Consider the following 12,649-nt stretch of genomic DNA (forward strand, 5'->3'; position numbering starts at 1 on the left):
TTTTTAGTAGTAATATATCAATATATAATGATATATAATAAGACAAATAATATAGCATATTTTAGACATAATATAGGATCTACCTCATGGGGTGCTTCCAAAGCAGTGTTTCTAACATCCTGTGAAGAATGACCAGACGTTGGCATCTTTGCATGATATATATTTTCTGTTGTAGTTTTTATTCCTGTTTCTGTACATTAAGAACACAAACATAGTTTGAAGATAAACATCGATGATAAACCATTAAAATGATTATGATGCTCCCTAAAATAGAAAAATGAAGTGACTAGACCTCACACTGTGGACCTCACTGATTTTAACTACATGTTTGTTGAACCACAAGGAATTTATATAGCCGGCTTTCAGAAAAAAAATAAACAAACACAAAAACTGATCTGTGTGAACGCTCACAATGTCGCATCTGCAAACACTCCTCTCGAAATCTTTGTGGATTTGTCTGTGTTTGTTTCACATTTTCCTTTGTATTGTGAAGCTTGCTTGTGTTTTCATCATGAAAAAACCATGAGCCCTTCGAAATTGTTTTGTGGCCAATAATGATGGAAATAATCTCACTCTGTATTTTCTTTGGAGAAATCAATATCTTAAACCACTTCAATTCATTCGCCCTTCTAGAATGGAAATAAAATGTTAACCACACAATTGGGTTTAGTGTTATGATTTAGCACGAGAGCTTAATGTCTGCATGTGTTAGTGTCTCTGAAGCATTCGATTTCATAGCATGTGAAGAAGCCACAGGGGTTCAATTAAGAGCATGTTTCCTGTTGAATTACCAGCAACAATGTTTTAATTTTGCTGATTCACCTTCACAACTGACAGCTGCAGTGGAAATCAGAATAGTCGTGGATATGAAGCAAAGAAGGGAAAATAAAAGAAAAAGCAGATATTGCAGTTATCTTGTTATTTTCTGGGGGGGAAATGGGTAGGAAAAGCTTAAACAAAGCTGACTTTGAGAAAAGACCTAGCATAAGTATGAAGTAGATGAAGTTCTACATTGTTATCTGCACTGATGAAAAAGAAACGTCTTGAACCCGGATGACTGCCTGTCACATTTTTAAAGGTCATGCTTTTTTATATTCTTATCTTCTCTTCACCTCTTCAGTACTGAATGGTTCACATTCCTGGGGAGAAGATATAATTTCCACAACTGTTTTTCAAGTAGAAAACTAAATTCCAAGTATCTGCAAAGACATATTAATATGCATGATTGTACTTACTGTGACTGCAATACCACTGCCAATTAGAATTCAATTTCTTTTGTTGGTTTAACATGCAGAATTGTTCTGGTCCTGGTTACCTTATCATTTAAATCATGGACTTGAATGATGTGCATGTTTTCTTCAGTAGTAATGCTGATGTCCTAAGTGAACTTATTTTTAAAGTAAAAAAGTTAAAAGTTATGTAATTACAGAAATTATACTTTGGAAATTAACCACAAATCACAATAAAGCGATTTGGTCAGTTTTCTTTCCTTGTACTGTTTAAGGTCATTCATCCCTCACTCTTTTCCTTATGACATGCTTTTGGCAGTAGAGTTATGTGTGTTCGTTGGCCATTACAAATTGTCAGACATGATACAACTTCAATGGTGCGATTTTGAAAAATTGAATATTGTATTAAATGTAATTAGGCCTAACTACTATGTTAAAATATTATTTTATAAGACAGCCCCTGAGAAAACTATGAATGCTATATAAGCTGGACTCTGCAAAACACACAAAAATGATCTCCCCAAGGAGAAATTCTGTTCAAAATGAGCTCTGAAAAGCTTCCTTTTGAATTTGTGACTCTGGAAGTGCACTGCAATTAATTTTGAGACTGTCACAGCTGCAGAAAAATTACTTGGTTAATAGCAGCTGTTAGATTTGGAGATGGTGCATGTGAATACTTTCTGTTTTGAGAAAAAAAAACTGGAAATGTTAAACTACTTATTCTTCAAATTATTACTAGTCAAGATGAAAGAATGTAAAGGATTGGCCAAATTCCATGTTTCAGCTTCTTTGATGGATTATCATAATGTCACATGTCCTAGAGCTTATTTGAGGTATTGTCTACAACAGGGGTTCTCAAACCGGTCCTGGAGGACCCCCTGTCTTGCTGGTTTTTATTTCAACCAATATCTTAATTGCTTAATTGATTCCTTAATTGAACTAACAATGCAATACAAGGCTAAAGTATATAATTTAGAGCTTGGTTGGAACAAAAACCATCAGGGCAGGGGCTTCTCTAGGACCGGTTTGGGAACCCCTGGTCTACAACATATGTTGTCTATTGCAGCTTCAGGGCAGAGACATTTTTGCATGATATTGGCATACCCAGCACAAACTAGCTTCTCGTTTTCCCCAAATGTCAAAACACTATGGAATAAATTAAGTTCTAATTGTACTGAATTAGCATATCCAATATGTCTAAGAAGAATAAAACCTCAATTTCCTTTGGCTCTTTTGGCATCTTATACTGACCAAACCATATCCGATGTACTAATGAGGCATTTATCAAATCCATTAACAAGTGGAATGTAGAAGCATTGGAAAGAGAGATTAAACTATTTATTCTGCAAGGTTCTAACTTCATCAGATGTGATTAAAAGTGCTTCATTGTTGCACAATGAACAATACTGGTAAATGACTTTTACCAACATATATATACATTATATACAGTATATACTTTAATAACATTTTCAAACCATTGGGGAAAAAGGTTTGAAAGCCGTCCTGTATATTTCTTTCATTTAATTATTAAAATTTTTACAACATTATTTTGTCTTCATTGTCTTTTTAAATTCTTCCTTACTTACTTATTTCATTATTTTCTCATTTACAATTTAGTAACAGAAATACTGGCTGAAATACTTTCAGAACATTTGTAGTGTGTCTGTGTGTGTCTTGGCTTTCTTACAAGACAATTTAATTTATCCTGGTCCTGGAGTTATTTTTAGTAATATTATAAGTTTTAAAGAACAAAATCCAACAAAGGAATATTAGCAAATACGACACAGCCTGATTAAAAGGTTACAGAGTGCCTAGGTGTTAATAACCAATACCATTAGAATTGGATTAGCTATTTGTTCTTACTTCTGTCCATCACGTCTCCCATCTGTTTCCTTTCCCACCCCTCTTTCTGGGCTTTTCCAGAACTGTGGAAAATTCCAATCAGCTCAAGCGAGTGATGCTTTCTTAAAGGGCCAGCATCTTGTGTTATTATTATAATGTTCAAACTGTCCAGATAAATACCATAGCTCTATAGCAATGCACACACATTCATTCACAATTGAAATGCCACCTAACTCAATACAGTGTAAATACATCAGCACAATAGACTGTTTAATTACTGCAGCTCAGAAACTGGTCCGGTAAAACTATAGCAGACTTGCTGTAGTTGAGCTGCCTTAGGTGATATTCAGTTAATATACCCTGTACAGAACCCAGGTCCTGGAGGGCTTAATTGCTTTAATTTACAAAACATGTAGCGCAAATGTCAGAAGACATTTCAGAGGGTTAGGGTTAGGGTTATAAGGCTACAAGGTTTTTAGGGTTAGGGTTAGGGTTACATGGTTAGGGTTAGGGTTAAACGGCTAGGTTTAGAGTTAGGGTTAGGGTTAGGGTTATAGGTCTATACAGTTTCTAGGGTTAGGGTTAGGGTTATGGTTATAAGTCTATAGGGTTTCCAGGGTTAGGGTTAGTTTTATAGGGTTACAGAGCTGTAGGGTTAGGGCTCTAGGGTTAGGGTTAGGGTTAGGGTTATAAGTCTATAGGGTTTTTAGGGTTAGGATTAAGGTTATATTGCTAGGGTTTGGGTTAAACGGCTAGGTTTAGAGTTAGGGTTAGGTTTAGGGTTATATGGCTAGGGTTAGGGTTAAACGGCTAGGTTTAGACACAAGGAAACAATACAAAACACAAACCTTTCCTTTTAAGAGTACAATTAACCCCAAAAAGAAATTAAAAACGTCTCTCTTGGCTGCAGCTTTTCTCAATACAATGCAAAGTGTTTTTGCAGTGGAGTTGCCACAGACATCTGCCAGCAGCCTCTGTGTGTATGTTTCATAGACATGGTCTGGGGGATTAGCCTGTTTCTTATCCTATCCAAGTAGCACAGTTCCTGATTTATAATACTAATAATTTGTATAATTCTAAGTTTGTGCAGAAGTGATCAGACAGCTCAGTATCAAAAAACGGCCTGGATTAAATCGAGCCACGAGACCACTATACCAAAGGGTTGGCACACAATTGGTTGAATGTTGTATTGGCTTGTAGTTGACAATGATTTCCTCAGCTTACCCCACAACCAGACCCCTTTGGTTTGTGGGGCTCCTGTAGACTTGCCGTATTAACAGTGACATTTGCATTTGACCTCCTTAAAATGTTCTGACTCTGTTTTATATGCACCATAGACTCTCAGTTTGAAAATAACTGCATGGCCAGTCGGTGCACTTTTCAGAGGACGCCAGTGTGTGTTGAGACCCTCTCTTCCATTTCCCACTGTTGAAATGTTGGTAATTACAGATTGGATTACAGGAGAAAGAAACTACAACTACAGAAAGAAAGAAAAAGACCTTGGACCCCCCCTTTCTTTCTTTATAACTCTGACATTGTATGCCAAATACTAAGACTAAGTTCACAATCCCTCTGTCTTAACTGATTTCAGTCAACTGTATATACCGCTTATATTTAGCATTATTCAAGTATCTCTTGACATCTACCCTCCTCCTTGGGTTAATATATATAGACGGGTGACAAACGAAAGGAAAAACCTGAATAAATAAGTGGAGGAACATAACGAATGCAGATGCCTCCAAACAGGTGTACTGCATGATACAATTAAGCAATTAACATCCTATCATGCTCTGTGGTATGTATAAAAATGCCGAGCAGGCCCAGTTGACCTCGATTTTGGATCAAGATGGCAAGAGGAAAGGATCTAAGTGAATTTGAAAGAGGGTCATTATTGAGGCATGAATGACAGGAGCTTCAGTCACAAAGACGCTCAACTGACTAGTGTTCTGACTAGAGTCCATGTGTGGTGACACCAAGAGAACGGTACAGGCCTGACTGTTTGACCCCTACAGTGAGGGGGTCCAGAGGCTCTGTTATGCTGTGGGGGGCATTGTCCTGGCATGGTTTGGGTCCACGAGTTCCAGAGACTTGTAGAATCTATGCCAATGTGCATTGAAGCTGTCCTGGCAGCTCATTTTGGCCTAACACCTTACTGAGACATTTTATGTTGGTTTTTCCTTTAATTTGTCACTCGTCTGTATGTATATATATATATATATTCTCTTTAAAAATTGAGTGATGTTTTTAAACATATTGTTTGCATCTATTCAAGAATTTTGTTTTTAGAGACTAAAAAGTACTAAAAACATTGCAAACTGTTGCTCAATTCCACCCACTAGATGTTTTGGTTCCCAAACCTTTTTCAGACTGAGATATTAGTCAGCTGTACTTTATTTGTGCTTTATTTGTACTTTATTTGTCGATCAAAATCAATGTTAAATTCTGTCAGTTGCACATTTCCACATTGCATACTTGATAGCCAACTGTATCCTAAGTAAATCATTAAGGTAAGTTATGGCAAGGTTATTTAGTGGTGCTGGGGAAATAAACAACTTCTCAATAAATGTGTAACCTTAAACACACTTTTACGTCTATCCAAAAAACTGTATTGATAAAAATGATAAATTAATGATTCCTTTACCATTGCTCATTGAATGAGTCAAATATGAAGAGCCTATGAGGGAAGACAGATTAATTTCTGAAACAAAACAATCTGCTATGACTGTTTTCCATAAAAATAAAAATAAAAATAAATAATAAAGGAGTCTGAAGTTGACACCCCCTTTCCTCAGATGGATACATTCTCCTGAATTTCAGGAAAAATATTTTTTACTTTCTGAATATCTATCTTTTTTTTTTTAGTTTTTAAAATAATAATATAAAATTTCCACCACCCACAACAGTCAGAAATCCACAGCTGTCTTAACATCTCCTGACCCCCTCCCCTCTCTTTAGGTCCCATCTGGTCTGTGTTAGCTTTACTCTCCAGTTATGTCCTGTTTCTCCCGGTGCAGCTACCCTCACAGTCAACCACATGTGATGAACTCAGCAAAAGTGTCCAGAGCGCCGAGGCTCACTTCTGTATCCCGAACGTCTTTTAATTTTTCTAAATAATTGCTTTTTTCCAGAGGAACTTTCTTCGAGCTTCAATAGGAGTGGTGCACAGTAGTGAAAATGAGTAGGGACAGAGATAAATATCTTCAAAATATGTGTTTCACATAACATTCACCCCCAAAAACACATAGAAGCCTAAACATATTAAAGTAAAAACAAACAAACAAACAAACAAAACAAACCCTTTTAGTTGCAAACAAGAGATGTTATCTTGTGCAATTTATGTGAAGGAGAAGGAAAACGGAGTGAAACTATTACTCCTCACACAACCTATTAACTTATCATAAATCACACACATAAGGATTATGTGAATGAGAATGTAGCCAATTGCCTGTAAGTGTATGTCCGGCCACAGTGAATTATCACCCCTGGACCTACACCCTTTCTAAAGAGCGCCTTCTCCTGCAATAAAAGAGTAGATGCACACTTGATACAAAGATACAGTTTGAGGTCTGTCTATACCTTGTTTTTTGTTTTGTTGATTCAGACCCCTGTGTCAGTGTTGTCTCACAGTTACCAACTCACAAGACATATATAATGCTCTGAAGATAGATTTTAAACCCTATAAAGCAGTGCTAATATGTCTCATTCATATAGACCACAAATACAAAATATAAGGTTTGCTGTGTGCATATGTGTATGTGTTTATGATTTATATTGTATGTTTATAATTCACACACCAAAGATCATCTGTGTAATCACCAGTATTTACCTCAAATATGGAGTTATAAATTGCAGAAAAACAAAATTATATATATATATTTATATATGTATATACACGATCAGCCATAACATTATGACCACTGACAGGTGAAGTGAATAACACTGATAATCTAGTTATCATGGCACCTGTCAGTGGGTGGGATATATTAGGCAGCAAGTGAACATTTTGTCCTTGTTGACTTGTTGACTTGGCCTCCAAATTCCCCAGATCTCAGTCCAATCGAGCATCTGTGGGATGTGCTGGACAAACAAGTCCGATCCATGGAGGCCCCACCTCGCAACTTACAGGACTTAAAGGATCTGCTGCTAACATCTTGGTGCCAGATACCACAACACACCTTCAGAGGTCTAGTGGAGTCCATGCCTCGATGGGTCAGGGCTGTTTTGGTGGCAAAAGGGGGACCTACACAATATTAGACAGGTGGTCATAATGTTATGGCTCATTGGTGTATATAATGTGTGTGTAAATATCACAAGGGTATTATCTTTAAATTTAAGAATTCTCGGATACAGAATTGTGATCACAGCATGTATATGTCATGACTAATCTGTGGCATAGCTTTTCACAAAACTCCCGACTATGCCACCCCTGTTATTTTTGAGAAGGGGAACCTCATCACCCACTTTCACGATTAACTCCTCCTGCTCAGGTTTTGCTTCATCTCGAGCACTCAACACAGACACAGGCAAGTATCAAATTATTCATTTTATTTTCTTATAAAACACTGGGTGGGTGGCATGGTGGCACGGCAGTTAGCGCTGCTGCCTCACAGCTCCAGCGGTCCCGGCATCGAGTCTTGGCTCACGTTGTCTGTGTGGAGTTTGCATGTACTCCCCGTGTCCGTGTGGGTTTCCTCCAGGCCATGCTAAATTGCCCAGTAGGTATGTGTGTGTGTTGCCCAGCGATGGCCTGGCATCCCATCCTGGGTGTATTCCTGCCTTGCACCCTCTGCCTGCCGGGATTGTCTCCAGCATCCCTGTGACCCTCACCAGGATAAGTGGTTTAAAAAATGAATGGATGGACAACACTGGGTCCAGGGCAAGAATTCCATGTGAGGATCAGTAACTAACGGGGAAAAGGAAAATGTATCTAGTCTAAGGTAAATTAACCTAATGTCCACACCCAAGCTGCAAGTAAATACATTTTTGTTGTTAGTGTTTTGGTGCATCTCACGATAACCTTGGCTTTCATCAATTTCTCTAAAATGCAACTTCTCGACCTAGCCTTAGCAGGTGGCCCCAGTCCTTCCACACACTGTATATCATGTCATCCCTCTTGCAGCCTCTGTCAGACCAGGGGGATGGTGTCCTGTGGTGGAGGGGAACCTAATGGCGACAGCCTAATGTCCATGTAGCTTTGATCTGGCAGGATCCTGGGGCTTCTGGGGTACCCAGCTCCTCCACATCCATTTCCTGGGTGGTCAGGGGCACTGTACCTGCTGTTCTTCAACCTCCCCTGCCCCGGGTGAGTAGCTGAGCTTCTCCCCCTCTCTCCAACAGCCATCAGCCCACGGCTACAGTTCAAGCCACCACCCAGACTCTGTCTCTCTCTCCCTCACAGCTCCGTCTGCCTTGCCCACAGCCACGACTGTCCCTGATTCTTGAGCTCATCGAGTTGGGAAGAGGACCAGGTGTATGAACTAAACTGTGCCCCGTTGCCAGACAACAACTTCCAGCTGCAGGTGTGTCACCTAGGGGGACCAAACAAATGTGCAAATTCATAGTAAAAAAACAAAGCATATACCCACTAGAAGTGTAAAAGGAACTCATGAATAGAACAAAACTTATAAATAAGTTCAATAGTGCAAGGAAAATATAAAGTAATTTAAACAAATAAATCAATTAGCTCACCACCTCCCATGACGTATATTTGTTATGTTTTTCTGTTTAATTATTTCCACATTATTTCACTAACTTTTAAGTGTGAAATTGTGGTGTTGCAACATTTAAAATCTAGTTTATAAAGTAGCATGAGTTGTGGTGATGCCAGCTGTTGACATGTGCTAATAATTATCACATAAAAATCCCATTGAAACCTGCAACGTCCGCACCAGCGTGTTTTAGGAATGGTGATTTGTTATCGATGTTGTGCGTTTGGACAACATAGCTCAATAAAAACTAAACATTTCCAGTTGTGTCATTTTGAGAAGCAAGAAAGGATCCAAAACAGCAACAACAATAAATATTCAAGAAAACTACACAATCCTGAGGCTCTCTCTCAACCCATACAATGTGGTTTTCAAATTAAGTTAAGTGCCAGATTTTTGTGGTGTGTTCATTATTGTGCTAAAAAACTAGAGGAATAATAGCAAAATTGTGTGGTGGCTGAAGGTCATTGTGCATTCATAGACACAAACTTGCGCATCAGTTTAAAATGCATTACATTACGTATTTATTTTGATAGAAAACAAGATTCTGCTTGGAAATATATTCTCCAGTATTTACAATATTACCTACCCTGCTTCCACATCAGTTTCAAGAATATTCATATTAGATTGAAGAGGTGGTGGGGGAGCCACAAAAATATGTGTAGATTTCAAACTCTTACAGTAAACATCTGGACCCATAATCCCCTGGAAACAATGAGAGAGGATTAGGTTGAGCATATGTTTCCATTGCCACTGTAACACTTTGAAACATAACAGGGCAAGGCTATAAAATTGCCTTTGAAGAGACATTAATGAGTGAAGCATTATACCTTTATTAAAATGTATCCAGAGGTTTAAACCAGTGTTAATTTGAAAGCGCTGCTTGTGAGACAGCATGGCAATACAATTAATGCTGCCAACTGTCACCATAAAATAGGAATTCCTAGAAATAAAACTGCAAGTACACAATAATTAAAACGCACAAACATATTCGATGTGTTAATTTCACATGCATCATTTATTAAATTTCTTGGTTCATGTTAGCCTGAGAAAAGCAATCAGGCATACATTCACTGCTCAGACCATGTGAGTAAGCTGATCAGCATTACTTGGAGTACTTAATCTGGGAGTGTTTGTGCAAATATAAGAAATAACGTAATGCTGCCATTATGATATTGGCAGAACCCACCTTTTTAATTTAATAACACTGCTCCAGACAAGCCTGAAGTCAATTAACTTGGTTATTTATCTGTGTTATTTTCTAAAAAGAGAACAATCCTCAAATTAATTAGTAAAGAATCTAGGCAGTAATAAAATCTGCTTTTCTGCTTTGACCAAAATTTAGATTTTGTAAATTACAAGAAGTTCATAAAATCCATAATGTAGCTAGCCCTGGTCAATTGGAAAGGTATATAACTCCAAACTATGAATTATGATAGAATAAATGCATTGTAAACAGTCTGGTTTAATCACAGAAGCCACAATTACTGTCACAGTTCCCTAGCCCTGACCCTCTTTCCCCACTAGAGGCCACCAATGTTCCCTTGCCTTTTCCTGCTCCCTTCACTGCTTTCCTTTTTTCACTCTGTCAATTAACATTCCTCCACACCCTTGTGCACTTCTGCTCCTGTCCTCTGTTTTCATTGGTTCTGCTCCTGCCTTCCTAGTTTCTGTACTCCTTTATAAACCCCTCACTGCCCTCACTCTGGGTGAAGTGTTGTCAGCTCTCCCTGCATCACCAAGCCTTGTTCTCCTGGTTCCTTGTTCTCCTGGTTCCTTGTTCTCCTGGTTCCTTGTTCTCCTGGTTCCTTGTTCTCCTGGTTCCTTGTTCTCCTGGTTCCTTGTTCTCCTGGTTCCTTGTTCTCCTGGTTCCTTGTTCTCCTGGTTCCTTGTTCTCCTGGTTCCTTGTTCTCCTGGTTCCTTGTTCTCCTGGTTCCTTGTTCTCCTGAGCGCCTTGTTCTCCTGAGCGCCTTGTCCTTTAAATCTCTCTCTCTCTCTCTCTCTCTCTCTCTCTCTCCTCCCTCTTTTGCTCTGTCCTGTCTTTGTCTCTATTTCTCTCTCTCTCTCTGTTCTGTATCTTTCTCTTGACCTCCTGGATTTTGACCTTTGCCAGTGACCTCGACCTTGCCATTGGATTCTCCTTGGTTTCTGTCAGCTCATTGCACTAGCTCTGCACTTGGATCCTTTCTCCAACAGCTTTACGGTCCTCCCACGAGGTAACCGTGACAGAACACTTTGCCGCTATATAGACCCAGCGATGCTACCCGGCGGGCCATGATCAGGGAGAATACGGGGCTGCTCCAGGGGCTTATTGCCAAATTGAACCTGGTGCTTGAGCACCTTCCCGTGCAGCAGGCTGTACCGGTCGCCCAGCCAGAGTTCCAGGCCCCGGTCCTGACCCCTGCCACCCAGCCAGAGGTCCCGATGCTGGCCGCGCCTGCCGCTGAGCCAGAGGTCCCGATCCCGGCCGCCGAACCAGAGGTCCCATTCCCGGTCCCAGCCGCCACCGCCGCTGAACCAGAGGTCCCGATCCCGGCCGCTGCCGCCGAACCAGAGGTCCCGATCCTGGTCCCGATCCCGACTGCTGCCGCCGCCGCCCAGCCCGAGTCCCCGGTCGCCGCTGCCGTCCAGTCTGATGCCCCAGTTCCGGCTCCTCCCGAGGATTCCTGGGCTCCTCCTTCTGTGGCTTTCACGGCTCCTGCAACTATATTGCAACTCTGCCTCCTGAGGCCTCCTCGGCTCCGTCCACCGAGCCTCCAGCACCTCCTCCGCCCAACCTGGACCCTGCCTCTTTCTGGAGACTGCCTTCCAGTTCTCCAGACCCTGCATCTGTCTGGAAGCTGCCTTCCGGCCCTTTGGATCCTACCTCTGTCCTGCGGTTATCTTTCAGACCTCCAGACCCTGTCCTTGACCTGTGGCCATTCCTCAGACCTCCTGAACCTGTTCCTGTCCTGAGGTTGCCTCCCAGACCACCTGCTCCCGTTCCTTACCTGTGGCCACCTCCAAGACCTCCAGAACCCGATCCTATCCCATGGCCGTCCTTCAGACCTTTTGACCCTGACTTGTGGCCACCTCCCAGGCCTCCCGACCTTGCCTTTTGGCCACCCTCTGGAAATCTTGCCCTTTCCCTCCTTCTTGTCTTCTGTTTCCCCACTACCTTTGTTCCTGCTCTTCTGTCCATCAGAGGGGCAAGGAGGGCAAGGAGGAAGCCTATAAGAACTGGCATATACAAGATCTGGGGGAGCTCAGGATCCCATGATGGGACCCACCCCCGGGGACGGTCAGTTCCCCCTGCTGGAGCCCGAGTCCAAGATCTTTTAACCATTTTATGAATGATTGCTTTTAAAATGACTTTTAAAAATGAATTTTAACTGTGTTTAAAGATTTAGTTGTTTTTAAAACACTAATTGTTTAGGGTTTTTTTGGTTTAGTTTTGTTCTATTTTTTTTGTCAAATACATTGTCCGTTTTGGATTTAATTTTAAATGCATTGGACCTTTTTGTTTGTTTTTTATTTTTACCTTTTTAATTTTTTATTTTTATTTTGTCCAGTGCATTTTCAGTTATTTTCAATGTATTTGACTCTTATGTTGGTTAGCAGTTTTGCTTTAATCACGTTTGTTTTGTGCACTTGTTTATTTAAAGTTAAGTTTTTTTTGTTTTTGTTAAATCGCAAAGATTTTAAAAATTTTAAGTGATTTTAAGAATTGATTTAAAAAGTTTAATCATAAGTATTAAAAATTTGAATTGTTTTTATTGGTTATATGTAAAATACTACAAACAATAAAACAGTATTTTACTTCTGTCCCATGGCTGTCCCCGCCGTGTCCAGTCCCGTTCGGCTGGGCCGAGCGTGGAGGGGGGGTACTGTCAC

Source organism: Amia ocellicauda, chromosome 1 (assembly GCF_036373705.1).
Source record: "Amia ocellicauda isolate fAmiCal2 chromosome 1, fAmiCal2.hap1, whole genome shotgun sequence".
Taxonomy (NCBI): domain Eukaryota; kingdom Metazoa; phylum Chordata; class Actinopteri; order Amiiformes; family Amiidae; genus Amia; species Amia ocellicauda.